Source organism: Aethalodelphis obliquidens, unplaced genomic scaffold (assembly GCF_003676395.1).
Source record: "Aethalodelphis obliquidens isolate GAN/ISIS:26980383/991018 unplaced genomic scaffold, ASM367639v1 scaffold43, whole genome shotgun sequence".
Lineage (NCBI taxonomy): Eukaryota > Metazoa > Chordata > Mammalia > Artiodactyla > Delphinidae > Aethalodelphis > Aethalodelphis obliquidens.
The window spans coordinates 10,983,216-11,003,267 of record NW_020837987.1 but is presented as its reverse complement, the minus strand read 5'-3'; the positions used below and the strand labels follow the sequence as shown (position 1 = coordinate 11,003,267).

At 51.1% G+C, this 20,052-nt stretch overlaps 1 long non-coding RNA gene across 1 annotated transcript; it reads left to right on the top strand.

Annotated features, from left to right (window-relative positions):
- Window position 1: 1 nt before the first annotated feature.
- On the top strand, window positions 2-19,965 carry LOC113605989 (uncharacterized). The gene is made up of 3 exons (XR_003427417.1): window positions 2-98; window positions 6,179-6,276; window positions 18,713-19,965. It is a non-coding gene; the product is annotated as an uncharacterized LOC113605989 (long non-coding RNA).
- The last annotated feature ends 87 nt before the right edge of the window (window positions 19,966-20,052 follow it).

The following is a 20,052-nucleotide window of genomic DNA, read 5'->3' as shown; positions in this document are numbered from 1 at the left end:
GAAAAGGAGCCAGAGGGGTGGGATGAGGTGGACTTGATCGCTCCCCACGTTTGATGGAGGAGGAGACGTGGCTCCTGGCACATGTGTTCCCACCACAAGTAAGTGCTCAGTAACTGTCAGCCAGGTGTGGAGTCTCAGTCCTGGGGAGGGGGCTGTGATCTGAGGATTGGATTTGATGGGCTGTGCTAACGATCTAGCGTAAGGCTTTGCTCATAGCAAGCTCATAGCACACTCTCAGCCTGCAGGACCTTGGATACCACCCAGAGGGTCCCCCCCCCGCCCCCCACCGCTGTGAGAGTCACTAGGCCTCCACTTACGAGATCAGGCTGCCTCGTGTGGCCCCTGGGCCCCGACTCCCGGTCCAGCGCCCTTCCTCTGCCTCTCCAGCCCTTCTGTTCTCAACCCAACAGATAAGCCCCAAACCTGACTAGCTGGTCGGGGCTGCCTGGGTTTGAATTGTGTGTGGTTGCCTGGATTGAGAAGCCGCGCTGGTTCTCACGTAAGAAGTGCTTACATGCTTGGCTTCATTTCTGGTACTTTCCGTGCTGATAAAGGCTAACTGTGAGCGAGGCCTCTGCGTCTAGCACTCAGCCCTGCCGCTTTCTGGCTGTGTGACCCCGACCGGTGCCTTGACCTCTCTGAGCCTCAGGCTTCTGGTCTATGGAGTAGGGGATCATGGGTGGGCCTTCTTCATAGGGTGGTTATGAATACGTGGAAAGCATTTAGAACAGCACCCAGCAAGCACTAGTAAACGCTGCTTGGAATGACCTTCAAACGACCCCAGGAGTTAGGCCCATTCCATAGATGAGGAAACTGAGGCTGAGAGGAGGAAGGCAATTGCCCAAACCATAGCCTGAGGGAGGGGCAGAGTGGCTGGTTACAACTTGCTCTAGTTAAGGCTTCCAGAGCTCAGTAAGAGTTTGCCACGTGAACGAAGGCATAGCAGTGGCTCCCTTGCCCTAGCGTACACCCCGCTCTTAGAAATCTCCAAAGTCCACCCTGAAGACCTCTCTGGGTGACGGTCCCCGGCCTGCCCCACACTGGTGACTCTTAGTGGAGCAAATTGTGCCTGTGGGAAGCAGAGCTGTCCTCCCGACGTGCTGGATTTCCGGCTGACGCCTTCCCTCCCCAGGCCGGGGATCCCCTCCCTTCCCCGAGGCCGTGGAGGCTGAGGTTCTGGGGGCGCCATTCTCGCTCACCACTGAGGAGGAGCCAGCTGCATCTGGTCAGCACCATCTTTCACCCCAAACCCAGCTCTTGGAGACAGCGGCGTTGGCGGCCCGACGCTCCGAGACCCTTCCTGGTTGGGGTTTGGCTCCGTCTGGCGCCGGACGTGGGAGGGTTCGGTGATTTGGAGCCGGGGGAGATCACCTGAATTTGGAGGGATCGAGTCACCGAGGATCTGGGGCCCCGTTTGGGTACCAGAGCAGGTGTGGCAGGCACGGGCCAGGGGCCACGACCTGGCCAGGCCTCCTGGGGCGCTGCCTAAACTTCTTTGTGCCGAGGGCCCAGGTTTGGTACCAGGAGAAGAACCAGGTCATCAGGGAGGAGGAAGGAGGGGCAGGGGAAGATTTTAAGGCAGTTCTTAACCCACGGCCCAGTCCCTGGTCTCCCTGGTGAACTTGGGGGTCACCAAGGGATAAAACCCATCTGTTGTGACTGCCGTTTTCCCAGCCCCAAAGCTGTGGGTGACCTTTAGGTGTCATCTCAGTGGCTGCCCTGTGATGTGAGCACTGTCAGAAGCCCCACTGGCAGATGGGGAAACTGAGGCACCAGGTAAGGGCTCTGACTTACCCAAGTTCTGGCAGGCGGGGGAGGCCTGCGTGGCTCTATTTCCAAAGCCACACAGAAGGGAAGGCTGGTGGCTGCACGCTTCCTCTGGGGCTCTGCTTCTTGGCCTCCTGCGTGGGGCTGAGAAATCCACATTCTCTCTCTTCTCCTGAGGCCTTGTTCTTTCTAGATGTCAAATGGGTGTATGTGGAGACTTTGGGGCTAGAGAGAGTCCAGTTTTGACCTTGGCTCTGCACTTACTGGAAGTGGGGCTGGGAGCAGCCCTTTCCTGAGTCTCCATTGACTGCTCTGAAAAAGAGGGATGGTGTGGCCCCTACCCAGGGCTGTTGAGAGCAGATGCTACTCAGGGTTGTTGAGAGCAGATGTCAGGAAGTTAGCCAGCACCAGGCAGAGTCGGGTCCCAAACATGAGGTGTGGTTGACGTTACTGGACCTAGTCCCACTGTTCCTAGCTTCCATGACCCCGGGCAAGTTATGGAGCCCACTGGGCCTCAGTTTCCTCATCTGTAAAATGGGAGTCATGGTCGTACACTCCTCATGGACTGTTGTGAAAAATGAAGTGTGAAATACTTAGCACGATGCCTGGCCCTGAGCAAGCCTCAAGAAATCTCTCATTCGTTTATCCTACAAATATTTAGTGAGCCTAGATTGTCTGCCAGGCACCCATCCTAGAGGCTGGTAGGTAAAATCCCTGCCCTCATGGGGCTGACATTCGCAGGGTAAACAAATAAACAAAGTCTATTTCACATTGGATGGAGGTAAGTGCTTCGGGGGGGGGAAAAATAAAGCCAGGAAGGGACTTTCCTGGTGGTCCAGTGATTAAGACTCCGTGCCCCCAATGCAGGGGCCCGGGTTCAATCCCTGGTGGGGGAACTAAGATCCCGCATGCCACTCAGTACGGCCAAAAAAGAAAAAGAAAGAAAGAAAAAAAAGCCAGGGAGGGGGGTGGGGGTTTTGGGGGCGGGGGGCGGGGGGGGGGGGGGGTCAGGGAGGATGTCTCTGGGAAGATGATGCTGGGCAGAGGCCATGGAGGGATCTGGGGGAAGAGCATTCTTGACAAACGTGCTATTATCGGTATCTTAATAGCTTCTGGGTCCTGGTTTCTCCAAGGCCCGAGCATCCTGCTTCTGGGCAGTGGGCCATACCTGTGGCTCACCTGTCCTGGTTTGCTCCTCCAGCAGCTCGTCCTGAGCTGCCCTGGCAGGGAGGGACTCTGACGCGGGGGTAGTGTGAGGTGAGAGGGGTGGGTGCGGCCAGGTGACTTGTGGGTGACCTGGCGCCTCCTGCTGCCTCCACCCCTCCTGTGACCTCACCTCACCCTTCTCTGTCCTGGCCCAGCCCTCTCCCCTGAGCCCGGGACCTCGTCCTAAGTGTCATTCAGGATGCCTCCCCCCCTCCCTCGATGTCCCTGGGCACCTCTCCCTCACCCTGTCCCAAACTGACCTCGACAACATCTTCCCCCAGACCCGCTCCTCCTCCCGTCCTCTTATCAGGGATTGGCGTCACCATCCACCATCACTGGGACCGAGAGGCTGGGCCTTGTCCCTGAAGCCCAATCCCCCTCTGCCCACCGCGTACCACGCCCTATCTCGCCTGCCTCTTAAATGCCCTGTGTGTCTTTGTCTCCCTCCCCATGGCCCCTGCCCTGGTCCAGGTCTCCCGCCCACCTTGTCTGGCTTCCCCTCCCCAACTCCTCCCTGGTCTCTGGCCCTGGTTTGGCCCCCTCGTGGTGCCCAGAACCTGCTATGGCTCCCCAGTGCCCTCAGGAGAAAGCCCAGCTCCTCACCGTGGCCCTGCATGGCCTGGCCCCTGCCTGCTTGACCAGCCTCACGGAACATCCCTTCCTTCTGGGAACTCTCTGCTCCAGTTATTCTGCCTCACTGGCGCTCTCTCTACCCAGCACACCCCTGCTTCCCTCTGCTCTATTCCATTGCCTATTCAACAACTCCTCCTCCTCCAGGAAGCCCTCCTTGACTCTCATACTGGGTTAGGTGCACCCCTCATCCCCAGTCCCAGCCCTGACCACCCTGGGTCCTTACTGTCAGGGGGTTGGTCTGTTTCTTCAAATGGACTGTGAGTCGTGGGAGGGCAAGACCAGGGCTGTTGTGGTCACCACCGTGTCCCCAGCACTGCCCAGCACAGGATCGGATACAGAGCAGAGGCTGAGAGAGTGTTTGTGGAACTGGACACCAGGGGTAGGTGGCACAGAGAGAGGAGTCTCCAGGGAGGTCCAGATTTCTGGTGATTTGCCGTCTGGCTGAGGAGCGAGAAGAGTTGTGGCTATTAGAGACTTGGGGGCAGATCCCGGCTTTTGTCCAGACTCCACCATGGCTCCATTACCACCCACAGCATCACACTGACCCTCCTCTGCTGTCCTTGCCCTTCCCGATCTGCTCCCAGCCTTCACCGCCCCAGCCCTTCCTCAGGTGCTCCCGGACACGAGCCCAGATATTTGGTCCAATTGAGCCCTGCAGTTTCTTGAACACCTACTATGTGCCAGGCCCAGCGGGCAGAAAGTAAACCTGGCTACCCTGGGCAGGGGCCCTTGCCTGTCTGGGAGGTGGGTGGTGGGTGATCCTGACACTGACCTCCCTGGGATTCCTCTGAGAGGGAGGGACAGCAGGCGCGTGGAAGGCTCAATGCTGTCCCTGCCCCAAAGTGGGCACCGGGGACGTGGGGGCCCTTGTTCATCCACCTTTTAACAGACGTTTACTGAGCATCTACCAGGTGCCGGGCACTGTGCTAGGCGCTGGGTTATAGCCACAAATAGGACAGACAAAAATCCCTGCCCCATAGCACTGACCTTTTGTTTGGGGAGATGCTCAACTGACAAATAAACACAAACAGGTATACTATATCAGGTGGAGATAATGCTATGGAGAAGAAGAAAGCAGGGGAGGGGATGGAGGTGTCTAGGACACTGTTTCATGTAGGGCCGAGAGAAGATGTTTTAGGAGGCGACAATGGAGTAGAGACTCAATGGGGGAGCTGTGCTGAATCTGGGGGAAAAGAATTCCAGGCGAAGGGAACAGCAAGTGCAAAGGCCCTGAGGCAGCAGTGTTTCGGTGAGTGTGAGGCTGGTGTGGCTGGAGCAGAGTGAGCGAGGGCAGAGAGGGAACAGGGGCGGATCCTGCAGGGCACTGTCGGCTGCAGGAGGACTTTGGCTTTTACTCTGAGATGGGAGCCCTGGGAGGGATGTGAGCAGAAGAAGGATAGGAGCTGACTTAGGTGTCAGTAGGATCTTCTGGCTGAGTGTGGGGAACAGATTGTGGGAGGTGAGGGCAGATGCTGGGAGGGAGTGGGGTGACTGCAATAGTCTAGCCGTGCTGTCCAGTATGGTAGCCACTACCATTAGCTTATCCGAGTTTAGATGAGCTGTGAGTGAAAAGTACATACCAAAGGGGTGAATATTTTGTAATGTATAGGAGTATTGATCACTATATTGTGCACCTGGAACTAACATAGTGTTGTAGGTCAATTTCACTTCAACTAAAAGAAGAGAAAGGACACGTAATTGCAGTATCCTAATAGGTTCTGCAGCGAACAATATTTACATTGTTATACTGGTGCCAACGCTAATTATTGATATAATTAAAAGTATGATAGGGCTTCCCTGGTGGCGCGGCGGTTGAGAGTCCGCCTGCCGATGCAGGGGACACGGGTTCGTGCCCCGGTCCGGGAGGATCCCACATGCCGCGGAGCAGCTGGGCCCGTGAGCCATGGCCGCTGAGCCTGCGCGTCCGGAGCCTGTGCTCCGCAGCGGGAGAGGCCACAGCAGTGAGAGGCCCGTGTACCGCAAAAAAAAAAAAAAAAAAAGTATGATAAAATTTTGGGGAGAGGATGAGAGGAGAGGTGGAGGTATTAAAACTTCATCTCATAACATCTACAGATTAAAAATTTTTTCTCTTCTTATTGTATCTATAGGAGATGATAGATTTAACTAAGCCTATTGTGATAATCATTTCATAATATATGTAAATCGAATCATCATGCTGTACACTTTAAACTTATACAGTGATATGTGTCCATTTTTTCTTTCTTTTTTCCTTTTGGCCGTGCTGTGTGGCTTCTGGGATCTTAGTTCCCCGACCAGGGATTGAAACCAGGCCCTCCGCAGCGAGAGCAAGGAGTCCTAACCACTGGACTGCCAGGGAACTCCCTATGTCAACTTTTCTTAATAAAACTGGAAAAAAAAGATTCTGAAGGTGAAAAAAAAAACCCCACCAAATATTGAAGATTTATTGCAGACACACACACACACAAAGAATGCAAAATAGATTGTTCACTTTTTATATTGAGTCTATGTTGAAATGATAACATTTTGCCTAGGTTGGGTCAAATAAATTCATTTCACCTGTTTCTTTTTACTTTTCTCCATGTGACACTAGGACATCTTAAAGTATATATGTGGCTCACATCGTATCTACTGCATGGCCCGGGACCAAGCAGGAGGTGGTGGACCAAAGAGAAGAGAAGTGGCCAGATGGTTGGTATATCTTACTAATGATTCATTATCCATGTTGACATTGTTGGCTTTCCCTGTTAGCCAGCATCACCCTCCCTCCCTGAGAACCCATTTTGCAGACAAGGAAACTGAGGCTCAGGCCTTAGCTTCAGGAGGTTAGAGTGGGTAAGTCGTTATCTCCTCCGCAGCTGGGGACAAGTTTCTCTGACCTTGTTTTGTCAGCTCTCTCCCCCAACCCCGGCTCTCTCTTCTCACCAGCCACATCATTAATGCCCTAGGGAGTGGGAGGTGACCTGGGACCTCCTCATTCTGTCTCCCTGCTGAGACCCCACCCACTACTGACTTAATATTTGTAAGATGGCCTGGGCTCCCGTGGCAGGACCTTTGTCCTGTCCTCCTGGGCGAAGCTGAAGCGGGTTTCTGGACCCCCCTTTTCTGTTCCCCTTATCTCTTCAGAGCGAGGCTGAGGGAGATGTAATATTTACTCATGGATCTGACTTCAGGGTGTGGCTTCCTGTGCCGGCCTGGCAAGGTCTGGCCTTGGTCCTGGGGAGGCTGTTATGTCCCCTTAATTCCTCACCCTCGAAAGAACACCCAGGCTACTGTCCCAGAGGGAACAGTGGATTGGAGGGGCAAGCCTCAGACCTTCGCACGGGCTGTTCCTTTTGGCTGGATACCCGTCCCTTCCCCCACCCCTTGTCCCCATTCTCACCTCATTCACCTGGGTTTTTCCAAGTCATTCAATCGTTTAACAAATATTTATTGAACACGGACTATCTGCCACGCTGTGTTGGGCAGACAGGCAACAACCCTTTCCTTGTGGGGCTAAATCCTATTGGAGGGAGATGGGCCATAATCAGGAAACTGATAAAGTGTATCATGTCAGGTGGAGATAAGCGCTATAAAAATATGAAATAGGGCAAGAGGGTTGGGAGGGGCAGGGATTGCTCTTTTCGTAGGGAGGGGTCAGGGAGGGCCTTTCTGAGGAGGTGATGTTTGAGCTGAGACCTGAAGGAGGTGACCGAGGGGGAATGTGACCGATCTGGGGGAAGAGTGTTTTTGGCAGAAGTCTCGGCAAGTGCAAAGGCCCTGAGGAAGGAAGGTCTTGGGTGAGTGTGAGGATGGCAAGAGGTGGGTGTGGCTGGAGCTGAGCGAGGGAGGGGGCAGTGGGAGGAGCTGGTTATAGAAGGAGCAGGGAACCCAGAACAGGGCGCTTTGGACGCCACGAGGTGGCCCATTATAGATGAGTCAGGTGATGGTAAGGTCCAGCTTGTGGTCTGAGAGCCAATGAGGGACAGAAGGGAAGGGTCTAAGTGTGGGGTGAGGGGCTGCAGGGGGACAGGTTGGTACATGTGAGGGGCTGGGCTTTTCAGGAAGGTGATTGAGGGCAGGAAGTGAAGGGCAGAATTAGGGAGGTGGAGGGGAGCAGAGAGAGTGCCACGGTTCTCTGGGGACCCCCAAAGGGCCAGAAGGACCTGGGAGGGGTGACCTGGCTAGGTATCCTTCCTCTCGGGGCCTCATTTTTCCCATCAAGAGTATGGGATGGGTTGGACTTGGGTTTAGAGTTATGGTTAAAAGCAATTTAAAAGCCATATTTTATTCTGGAAAACTTCCACAGTTTACACAGTCATCAAGGGCAGAGCAATGTCCCTCCCCACATCCATCACCCAGCTTGAGCCCATCTTATTTCCTCTCCCCTACCCATGATCCTTTCTCATTTATTTGAAAGCAAATTCCAGCCATGGTATCCTTTTATTCAGAGATACTTCAGCCTGTATCTCTAAAAGATAAGGACTCACAAGAAACAAAACAAAACAAAAACCAACCCTCACAGTGTCATTATTTTGCCTAAAATGTGAAAACAAAATCAGCAATGAACAATTCCTTAGTATCTTCAATACCCAGTCAGTGACCAAATTTCCAATCACCTCCTAAATGTTATAATCTCTTTACCAGCTTCACTGAAGCATACTTTTCATCCCATAATATTCACCTTGCACAGCCATTCCCCAAATCTAGTTTTAGAACCCTTTCATTACCCCCAAGGGTTTCCTGGTGCTGAGATCCAAAAATGGTGCAATATTTTGAAATGTTTGCTTCATCCGTGGAACGCTTTCCTCAAGCAAAATCCTCCATGGAGCCCCAGTGTGTCCAGCAGATAAAAATACCTCGGTCTCAACACAGCCCACTCCCCCAGATACAGAGACAAGCCTGCACTCTCATCAAAGGTGTGAAGGGTGGTGAGGGGACGTTTACACCTCTGAAGCCAAGCTACCCACACCATGTGACCCCGGCAGACTCTTTCAGAGTGCAATGTACTTTTGCACACAAAGGGGTTGAATTTGGGAGAGAAGGGTTTTCCCCATGAATCATAATCACTCTTGGTCATGGCCCAGTCCACTTCCTTCCCCACGCAGCCACTTCCTCGTTTGTGAAACAAGGAGCCACAGCCCTGAGAATCTAGACGTGCCGATGGACTCACGGGAAGTAGGTAGTGGTGGGCAGTGACCCCTGGTGGGTAGAGATGGGGTGGAGAGAGTCAAGGAGCCTGGGAGCTCCCAGTCCCAGCCAAGGACATTGGTCTCTTCCTAATTGGGCCAAACACTGAACCCACCATCAGCGATACCTCCTTTGGGTTAAGCATTGCCCTGTCCTTGGTGACCTTTGCTTGGCCACACAGATCCCAACTAAATTTTAGTGGGTGTGGGTTACATCTTGGTCCCTCTTCCTTTCAGACTGGAAACGTGCACAGGATAAAGCTTGGATGCTAGCAAGACTTTGGTTCCATTCCCAGTTTGTCCCTTGACAGCCTGTGTGACCTGACCTCTTTTTTTTTTTTTTTCTCCCCGGCTGTGTGTGTCATGTGGGACCTTAATTCCTGGACCAGGGATCGAACCCGTGCCCCCAGTGGTGGAAGCACAGGGTCCTTAGCACTGGACCGCCAGGGAAGTCCCTTATCTGACCTTCCTTAGCCTCAGTTTCTGCATCTGTAAAATAGGGATAATCATGGTACTTGCCTTATGAAACTGTTTTGCGGATAAAATAAATAAGTAAAGCACTTAACACAGTGCATGACATTTGGTAAATGCTCAATAAACGCTTATTATTAATTATTATTACATTGGCTTCCATATTGCCTCCCCCACTAGACTCTGAGCTCCCTGAGAGTGGGGGCTGGTCTGGTGCCCAGTTGAGTTCATTTGACAGAGCTTGGTGTATAGTAGTTGCTCAATAAACATTTGCCAATGAATGAATGGAGATGCTGGGCACAGGAAGGGAAGGATATAGGTAATGAGAATCCACACATGTTCACTTATTCCACACGCATTCCTGGAGCCCCTGCCCTGTGCTGGGTGGTGCTGGGACCCATTGGGTGACTGAGGCAGCCCCCTCTGGGGGCTCACAGTCCAGTGGGGAGATAAGCCCATCTCCAGACAGTGATGACCCAGAGTGGGCAGGGCTGGGGTGGATATAAACTCAGAGGTGGGGATCTGACCCAGCTTGGAGTGAGGGAGGACTTCCTGGAGGAAGAGGCATCTGAGCTGAGACTGGAGGATGAATACAGACCTGGGGCAGGTAGAGTGAAGTGATGTGGGTCCGGGCATGGAAGGGAATATGTGAGATTCTCGAAGTTCAGTCCCTCAGATCACAGTCCACAGGGTGGAGGTGAGGGACAGGTGTCTGAGAGGTAAGGCTGAGAGGCCCCCCAGGAGCCAGCCCTGGCAATCAGTTGAAGGCTGTGGTGAGGAGCCTGGACTTTAAGGGCACTGGGGAGCCACGGATGGTTCTGAGCAGAGAGGGGCAGCGTCGGGTTTGGGCTTTAGAAAGATCCCTTGGGCTGTCTTGTGTTGGGAGGATTGGAGAGGGCAGGAGACCAGGTAGGAGGCTGGGGAGGCAAAGGGAGAAAAAACGGCAGCCTGGCCCAGGGCTGGGCTGTAGAGAGGAGGGGGGAAGGTCCAGCTCAGGCGACTAGGGGGCAGGGTCCAGTGCCTGCCCCAGTGAGACCGAGGGAGGGATGCGCCCATGTTTCGGGGCCTGGGCAGCTGTGTGGACTCTCTGGGAGCCCCGAAGGGTAAAGAAAGGGGCAGAGGCTGGAGGCAGGTGAATGCGGGACACCACGCGGCCAGGCCCTGGTCCGTGGGTCTGCGTGGCTCTCTGCTGCCCCCTGCTGGCTCCGCCTTGAGTTGTGTCTTGCCTACAAGTCTGGCAACCAGGACCGATCCAGCAAAGCCCAAACCCAACCAGTGACAAAAGAAGACATTTCCTGGGCGACCATACTGCAGGGTGCACTCACGTTCACTGTCCCCAGTCCTACATCCCGGGTCTCCAGGTGCCTTCCCCTGCTGACACACTGAACTGAATTCAAGACTGTCCTCCCAAACCCTTCCCTTTTCTTTCTTTCCTTTTTTTTTGAACAGTGTTATCGAGATGTAATTCACATACCATACAATTCACCCATTTCAGGTGCACAGCTCAATGTTTTTAGTATGTTCCTAGGGTTGTGCGACCACCACCACAATCTTAGAACGTTTCCATCACCCCCAAAAGAAACCTTGTCCCCGTTAGCAGTCACTCCCCATGCCCCCTCCCTCCCAGGCCCTGGCAAACATTAACTGGCTTTCTGTTTCAATGGATTTGCGTATTTTGGACATCTCCTATGAGTGGAATCATACACTACGTGGTTTTTTGTGTCTGGCTTCTTTCACTTAGCATAATATTCTCGAGGTTCGTCCACATTGTAGCACGGATCAGTGTCTCATTCCTTTTAATGGCTGAGTAATATTTCACAGTATGGACAGACCACTTTTGCTTATCCATTCATCTGCTGATGGACAGTTGGGTTGTTTTCAATTTTCAGCTATTATGAATAATGCTCCTATGAACGTCTGTGGACAAGTTTTTGTGTGGACGTATGTCTTCATTTCTTGCAAACCGGGTCCTCTTGCAGTTTGAATGCCACCACTGTCTCCTACCCCTCACTGGCAAACCAGGCACCTGGGGGTTCCTCTGCTCTAGTACCCCAGCTTCCTCAGCACCTGTTGCATTCTTCCTCATAGCTGGACGTTACATTCGATGTTGTTTGTTGTCAGATCTCTGGGGATAGGGATCTCTGTGTGTGTTGTTCATGGCTATCTCCTCAGAGCCTAAAACAGCTGCACACAGCAGGTGGTCAATAAATATTGAATTGATGAAGGAACACATTATTTTATTTTATTATTATTATTTTTTTTTTGCGGTACGCGGGCCTCTCACTGCCGTGGCCTCTCCCGCCGCGGAGCACAGGCTCCGGACGCGCAGGCTCAGCAGCCGTGGCTCACGGGCCCAGCCGCTCCGCGGCATGCAGGACCCTCCCGGACCGGGGCACGAACCCGCGTCCCCTGCATCGGCAGGCGGACTCTCAACCACTGCGCCACCAGGGAAGCCCCAGGAACACATTATTGACAACACCCTTCTCCCTCATCCCACACATCTAATCCAGGACAAAATTCTATCAATGTTTCATTCTAAATACCTTTCAGCTCTGTGCACTTCTTCCCCAGCCAACCTCACCACTCTGGTCCAGCACTTGCTGAATGAATGAATGGGCCATTGAAGGAATAGATGGGGGAGGGCAGGCCTGCCTGGAAATTTCTCTCAGGAAAGCATAGTGGTTGAGTGTGGGCTCTGGTGTGAATCCTGATGGTGTATTGACTGGGCTGTTCATACAAATTTTGGTTCTCCCTATTCTGGAAACGTGGTTGAATTGCACCTGCCCAGCCCTCTTGACCTTAGATTGTGCCATGTGACTTTCTTTGGCCAATGAACTGCAAGTAGGAGTGTCACTTCTGGGTGGAAGCCTTTAAAAACCAGTGCATGCTTTGCCAGGTTCCCTCCCGTTCCCTGCATAGTAGGGACAGTCCTTCTGTCAGCCTGGTTTCTGAATGAGGAGATGTGACACAGAGCTCTCCTGGCCCTTGTCACGCCTGCCTACCTGACATGAACACGTAGCATGAGCAGGGAAAGAGCCTTTTGATGTTCTAAGCCATGGAGAGTGTGGGGTTGCCTGTCACTGCAGCATAACCCAGCTCATCCTGACTGCAACACTGGCGTTTCCTATACTTGGTGTGTGATCTTGAGGCAGTCACTTCACCTCTCTGAATCTCGATTTCTCCATCTGCAAAATGGGAATATAATAGTCCCGCCTCCCAAGGCTATTCGGAGAACTTAAGAAATTCAGACATGGACAGGTATAAAGGCCAGGCCCTCTTCACTGTAGCTGTTATCATTATATTTAAATCTGGTTTTGTCGTGGTGAAGGAAGAAGGAAGGGTAGCCATTTCCTAGGCTGTAGTAAGATCCTATATTAGTCTGCTAGAGTGGCCATGACAAAACACCACAGACTTGATGGCTTAAACAACAGTTATTTTCTCACAGTTCTGGAGACTGAAAGTCCAAACTCAGGGTGTTAGCAGGCTTGGTTCTCCTGAGGTCTCTCTCCTCGGCTTGCAAAGGACTGCCTCCTTGTTATGACGTCACCTGCTTTTTTCTCCAGGCATATGCATCCCTAGTGTCTCCTCGTCCTCTTCTTTTTTCTTTTAATGGTCTTTTTATTTTTTAATTTTTATATTTATTTATTTTTTCGGCTGCACCACGTGGCTTGTGGGATTATGGTTCCCCGACCAGAGATCAAACCCGGGCCCCCTGTAGTGGTAGCACTGAGTCCTAACCACTGGACCACCAGGGAGTTCCCTCCTCCTCTTCTTATAAGGCCACTAGTCATACTGGATTAGGTTCCCACCCTCTGACCTCATTTAAATTTAATTACCTCTTTAAAGGCCCTACCTCCAAATAGAGTCACATTGGGGGTTAGGGCTTCAACATGAATTTGGGGGAACACAATTTATTGTATAACAAAGCTGGTACCAAGTGAGCTAGAAGGCATGCAGTCAGGCTCAGAGAGCTTACTCTTGAAAGTATTGCCATCTTGGAAGCGAGGGTTGACTGATTTTAACAGGATCTCTCCGGTTGCTGAATGGGAAACAGACCACCGGGGCAGGAGTGGAAGCAGAGAGACCAGGTGGAAGCTGTTACATTGTGAATGAAAAGAAAACTGTACAGGGCTTCCCTGGTGGCGCAGTGGTTGAAAGTCCGCCTGCTGATGCAGGGGACATGGGTTCGTGCCCCGGTCTGGGAAGATCCCACATGCCGCGGAGCGGCTGGGCCCGTGAGCCATGGCCGCTGAGCCTGCGCGTCCGGAGCCTGTGCTCTGCAATGGGAGAGGCCACAGCAGTGAGAGGCCTGCATACCGCAAAAAACAAAACAAAAAAACTGTACAGCCCAAGGTAAGTTGAAAGTGGGAAAATAAAGTGAAACAGTGGTTTAGACTTGTAGCTCTATATGTTCGCTGATTTTCTCTTTGTAAAAGTTAGCAAGTATTAGAAAGGCATTAAAGGCCGACTAGAATCTGATCGAGACTTTCATTTGCCACTATCAGAATCATGCAAAAAGAGTAGAAAAAGGAGTTCTTTTCACCATGTGATCCAAAGCCTTTAAAAATATCATAACTTTAGGGACTTCCCTGGTGATCCAGTGGTTAAGACTTCACCTTCCAATGCAGGGTTCGATCCCTGGTCGGGGAGCTAAGATCCCACATGCCTTGTGCCCCAAAAGACCAAAAAACAAAACAGAAGCAATATCGTAACAAATTCAATAAAAGACTTTAAAAATGGTCCACATCAATTAAAAAAATCTTTAGGGCTTCCCTGGTGGCGCAGTGGTTAAGAACCTACCTGCCAATGCAGGGGACACAGGTTCAAGCCCTGGTCCAGGAAGATCCCACATGCTGTGGAGCAGCTAAGCCCATGCACCACAACTACTGAGCCTGTGCTCTAGAGCCTGTGCTCTAGAGCCTGCGCGAGCCACAACTACTGAGCCCACATGCTACAACTACTGAAGCCCTCGTGCCTAGAGCCCGTGCTCCACAACAAGAGAAGACACCACAGTGAGAAGCCCACTCACCGCAACGAAGAGTAGCCCCCACTCAACGCAACTAAAGAAAGCCTGTGCGCAGCAATGAAGACCCAGCACAGCCAAAAATAAATAAATAAAAAAGAAAAAATCTCTAAAAATATTATAACTTTAAAAAAACATCAAAATTAAAAATTTTTTTATTTGGAAATATTTCAGACTTATAGAGAATCATTGGCTTTATTGGAAAGAAAGCTGGTCAGAGGATCAGGATACGTGGTGTCTAGTTTTTGTTCTGGAGATTACAAGATATTCAGGTAGGCTTCCTATCGTGGGAACTTTTCGCCATTCACAGCCCAGTTCTATGCCATTTTGCAGTCTCTAAGGCTTAGTTTGCTCTAGAGACTATGGCAAACTGTGGCCTGTGGGCCAACTCTGTCCATCACCTCTTTTTGAATCACCTGAGCTAAGAAAGATGTCTAGCAGGGATGGCTTATGTGCCTCCACTACCTTTGATATGACTGTGGCAGACATTGTTAATCAATCACAGCATCCTTTCCCACTGAACTTAGATGTGACCCCCACCTCCTCTCCCACCAAACTCTCTAGTGCCTAGAGCAGTGCCTGGCCCATAGTGGGCCCTCAACATATATGTGTCGATTTACTGATCGGAATTGGGCTGGGAGGTGAAAGCTGTCTGTCTCCCCCCGCCCCCCCCCCCAAATTAGAATGTATTCGGAGAAAGACAAATAGAATCATGAAGGTCAAGAAACTAACACACAAGGAAGAGTTGAGGGAGGAGACAAGATTGCTGCTTTCATTTTCTGGGGATTACCGAGTGGCAGTGAAATTAGACATCTTACCTGCAACCAGCTCAGAATCAAGGTCAGGAGACAAAGTCCTGAAGAGACTGATCTCATGAGGAAGGAATTTTTCATGAATAGACTGTCCCCTGGGGAAACAGGCCCCCTCCCCCTTTCCTTCCCGCCTACCCCCCTCCCCCAAAGGTAGGTACCATCTGATGCCTTTGCCTGCCCACCATCCACTCCCATTCTTTAGCAATTAAGTCCGGTTTTCCCTTGGGGAACCCCTCCCCACTCTCAATCCATTTGATCATGCGGAGCTGGGTCTGTCTCTGGCTCCAAGGCTACACAAATAGCCCAAGTTTGGCCCATCAGAGCATTCTGACACTTGGCCATGGTGATTGGTTCATGTAAGAACACGTGATTTAAGTTAAGACAATGAGAGGCAGCCCTGGGGCTTTTGTTGGAACTATCAGGAACGAGGTACTATTTTCCTCTGGGGTGGCTGAGCTTGTGGAATATAAGCCTGGAGCCACTGGGAGCTATCTTGTCACACCATGGGGGAGAGCCTAATGACCGCTGCACGCGGATTTTGAAAGAGGTGCCTGTGTCCTGAGAGCCCTTGAATGGTGGGAATGAGCTATTTCAGGCTCTGTGTGAGTAGTGAAGACTGTTATTTCTAAATGGACTACAGTCTCTCTCTCTCTCTCTCCCTCTCTCTCTCTCTCTCTCTCTATATATATATAAAATAGTGTAATCACATTAATAAATATTTTAAGTCGACCTTTGCCTATGTCACCCATCTCCCTAAAAGTTTTCCTGTTCAAAGTGTCCAAAGCCCATTTTGAAATTTAATCTTGTCATTAGGAGGAAGGGGAGAGCCTATATCCAGACTGTCTGATACTTGGGCATACTTGATAGCTGTCTCCGCAGCCCAGGGAGGTGGCTAAATTAGGCCCATTTTGCAGAGGTGCAAAGCAAGGCTAAGAGAGGCTGCATCTGGGCAGAGGATAGAAGGCTGTCCCTCTTCCAGACACTGCGCCAGCAACTTCTGCACCTTCTGCTTTATTGAATGCCCACAGGAGCAAGTGGAAATTCAGTGGCTTCTGTGAGTGACTCAGGAGGAGGGGCAAGGCGGAGGCTGTGTCTGTGGATGCAGGGAGCCTCCCAGTCCCTTTCCGCCCCCTTTCCCCATTGCCCAGGCTTCTTGCAACATCCGGAGCCCCTTCTCCCCGAATCTGCTTGCTCTGTCCCCTGCTGCCCCATATAACCACCCAGCCTCATCGCCCACGGCTCCCTGCCTGGCATGCTCTCATCCCCATGCTATTGCTCTGCCTCATTTTTCTGTTCCCAGCTCCTTCTGGAAGCCTTCTCTGACAACCCCAGGCCAAGGAGACTCCTGATACACTTCTTCATAGCTTACTAACTTAATTATGTGATTAGTTGATTAATGTTGGTAGAGTGGACATGTGGGTGTCTCCCCAGCGCCGGCCACTGCTCCGCCAGTGGGAGGCCTCCAGGGGTTTAGGCGGGATTGAGCCCACTCCCAGCTCTGGGTGGGCTTCTCATTAGCTATTCCCATTGTATAGTTCCACCCCTCGTCACCGTGATTGGATCAGGGATGGGCAGCCATCCAGACCTAAACCAATCAGAGTGCCGCATTCCTTTGGCCTTAGGGATTGGTTCAGATTGGTCCAATCAGAGTGACGTGAAGGACGGTGGTTCAGAGTTATGGAACAAGAGATCCCTTGTTCTGGAAGCAACCAAGGAGGCTCCGTGAATCAGCAGACACTGCCTGGCCTTGCTTTCTCTCGAGGAGCTGTGAACATGGAGACTGGAGTCATTTGGTACCATGAAGGCACTATCCATGTCTCCTTGTTCCTTGAAAAGAATCCTAAACTTTGGCTGGGCAGAAGCCTGCCCAAGATAAAGACATTTTCCAGCCTCCTCTGCAGCCTCCTTTTGCACAACTCATTGGAACATGCCTTAAAGCACTGTACTGACCAAACAAGATGCGATATTGCTGTAATGTTCCAACCCGGGGCAATTTCACATACAAAATTCTGTCTCCAAATTTCCCCATTTGATAGGGACACCAGTCATATTGTATTAGGGCCCACCCTAGTGACCTCATTTTAACTTAACTACCTTGGTAAAGACGCTATTTCCAAATAAGGTCCCATTCTGAAGTACTGGGGGTTAGGACTCAGCATCTCTTTTTGAGGGGACATAATTCAACATACAACACCTGCCAAGCCTGGTTCCCTGCCATCCTGGAGACTCTTTGAACAGCTCAGGATCCTTTAATTTGTTCCTTTTCTGCTTAAATCAGCCAGAAGCAGTTGCTGCAGCAGAAACCTTGCCTGATTCACGTGATTTTTGCAGCTTGTTATATTTTCTGCTTTTTATCATAGACTGTGAACTTGTAAAGAGGGAGCCTGTGAGTCACTGTATTTTCCAAAGTTGATTACAACTGAATGCTCTCCTGTGATAGGATTTTGCCATTTTCCTATCCAGCAGAAGGTCTAATCCCCCTGCCTTGAATCTGGGCCAACCTTAGTGGTTCACTTGTAATCAAAAGAATGCAGTGTAGGTGACAGCGTGTGACTTCCAAGGCTAGGTCAGAATAAGCCATAGAGTTTCTGCCTTGGTCTTTTGGAACACTTGCTCTCCACATGCTTTCCCTCCATGAACCCAGAACCTGGCCACCATGCTGTGAGGAAGCCCAAGCATTCACATTGGCAAGGACGTGTGATGATGATCTAGTTGATAGCCCCAGCTGAGCTCCCAGCTGACAGTGAGTGAGTAAAGACACCTCTGGGTGATTCTAGCCTCCAGCATTTGAGCCAAGCTCAGCCTTTTGAATCTTTTCATCTGAGGCTTGATATCACGAAGCTGTCTGTTTTCTTGATCCCAGAAATCGTGAACATAATAAAATGGTGGTTGTTTTATACCACTGAGTTTGTTCCACAGCAAGAAGTAACTGGAACAGAGCCCTGCATTCTGTTTCTTCTTCCAGGACTGAAAATTTTCTTTTGGCTTTTCCCTTTACTGGTCTCTGGGACCATCTATTTTCAGTTCTACTAACAAAGAATCATATGGTCTTCCGTGGAGCAGATTTATCCATGCTGATCTCTCTTTTTTTAAAAATATTTATTTATTTATTGGTTGCATCGGGTCTCAGTTGCTGCACGTGGGATCTTTGTTGTGGTGCGTGAGCTTCTCTCTAGTTGTGGCATGCAGGCTCCAGAGTGTGGGCGCTCAGTAGTTGTGGCACGTAGGCTTAGTTGCCCTGTGGCATGTGGGATCTTAGTTCCCCGATCAGGGATCACACCAGCGTCCCCTGCATTGCAAGATGGATTCTCAACCACTGGACCACCAGGGAAGTCCCCCATGTTGATCTTTGATTAGGTACCATCACATCTAAAAAGTGCTTTGAGAGACCAGTATACAGACTGAAAATTGTCAGACCATCTATAAAAATAGAATTCTGACTCACGAGGTGAAGCAACCTAGGAAACCAACCCTCTTAAAAACAGCCCAGGAAGCCAGCTTGCTTTAATTCGGACTCACAGGAAGCCAGATTACTATCTCTAGTGACAATGCAGGAAGCTAAACAATCACTTCTGTAACAATCAGCTCCGAATGGCCAGGGCTTGATCAACAACTAACAGCCTCCCTAATTTTTGTCCCTTCTTCTAATTTAGGACCAGCCAGAGAAAGCCAGCTATGCACCCTAATCAGTCACCTAGGACGTCCTGCTTCTAATAAGCCCGCCTTCTGCTTTTCTGTGCCAACGGCCTCCAGTAAGGGCACAATCGTAGCCTTTCCTGTTTTCCATTATAAAGCTTTCACACCTCTCTGCCTGCCTTTGAGTCTCTGCCAAATGCAAGTGATGCTGCCGGACTCCCTTGCTATAGCAAGCTCTGAAGTAACAGCCTTTGCTTTTCTCCTTTGGTTGTTCTTTGTTTATTACCACAGCTTCAAAGGCAGCAGCATTCCATGGATTTGCCAGGCCAGTCCTCCAAAGGATCCTGTTGTGGGTGGTGCTGTCATTGCCCCTCTTTTCCAGATATAAAAATAGAGGCTCTGAGAGGTTTGGCCATTTGACTAAAGCTCGTATTGTCACCCATGCTATGCAGCCCAGGTCCCAGTTGCAGAAACTGTTTTTTTGTTTTTGTTTTTTAGCCATACAGGCTAGTTGTGTTTTACCAATAGGATGCCACAAATGCCCAAGAGAAAACCGGACCGAACCGGCTAGATCCAAGATGGCCGGCTTTCCTTGCCTCGATTTATCTCTGTGTTTGTTTCAAGAGCACCTGGTATTTGACAGAGATGCTGTGCAGCTGTGCTTTAAGAGATACACAATGGTCACCCGCCCCGAACGGGCTCTGACTTGACCACAGGAATATGCCTCCGCAGATGAGACCTGGAGGTGTCCCGGAGTTACATCTGCTTCCTTCCACGCTCAGATCTCTGCGCAAAGAGGGCATTTCTACTCTGCTAGGCACAATTCGAGCTGCGTGGAAAGGAGCGTGCGTGACTGTGCGGAAAGGAGCCTGGAGACTACGCATGCCCACGGCTGCCCTAAAAGCTCCGCCCCTTTCCTAGAGCCCGGATGATCTGTCCGCTTCCTAACCCTTAAAATCCTCTTACTTTCCTCCCTTCGGGGAGAAGATGCTGTTAGCGCAGAAGCTCCCCTTCTCCTTTCTCTAAACACTCTCAAGCCTGTCTTGCTTGCACCAAATTCAGTTTTATTATTGGCAGCTAGAACCTGAGCCTGAGCGGGAAAGAGCTCCCTGACGGAGCCACGGGAGGCGTCGGTTCAGCTAGGGCCCCAAGGGCGGGCCTTGCGTCTAATTCAGTAACAGCATTGCTGGTAAGTATTGATACTAAACCCTTGGCATCATATAGTTAGTTTTTTTTTTTTTTTTTTGCGGTACGCGGGCCTCTCACTGTTGTGGCCTCTCCCGTTGCGGAGCACAGGCTCCGGACGCGCAGGCTCAGCGGCCATGGCTCACGGGCCCAGCCGCTCCGTGGCATGTGG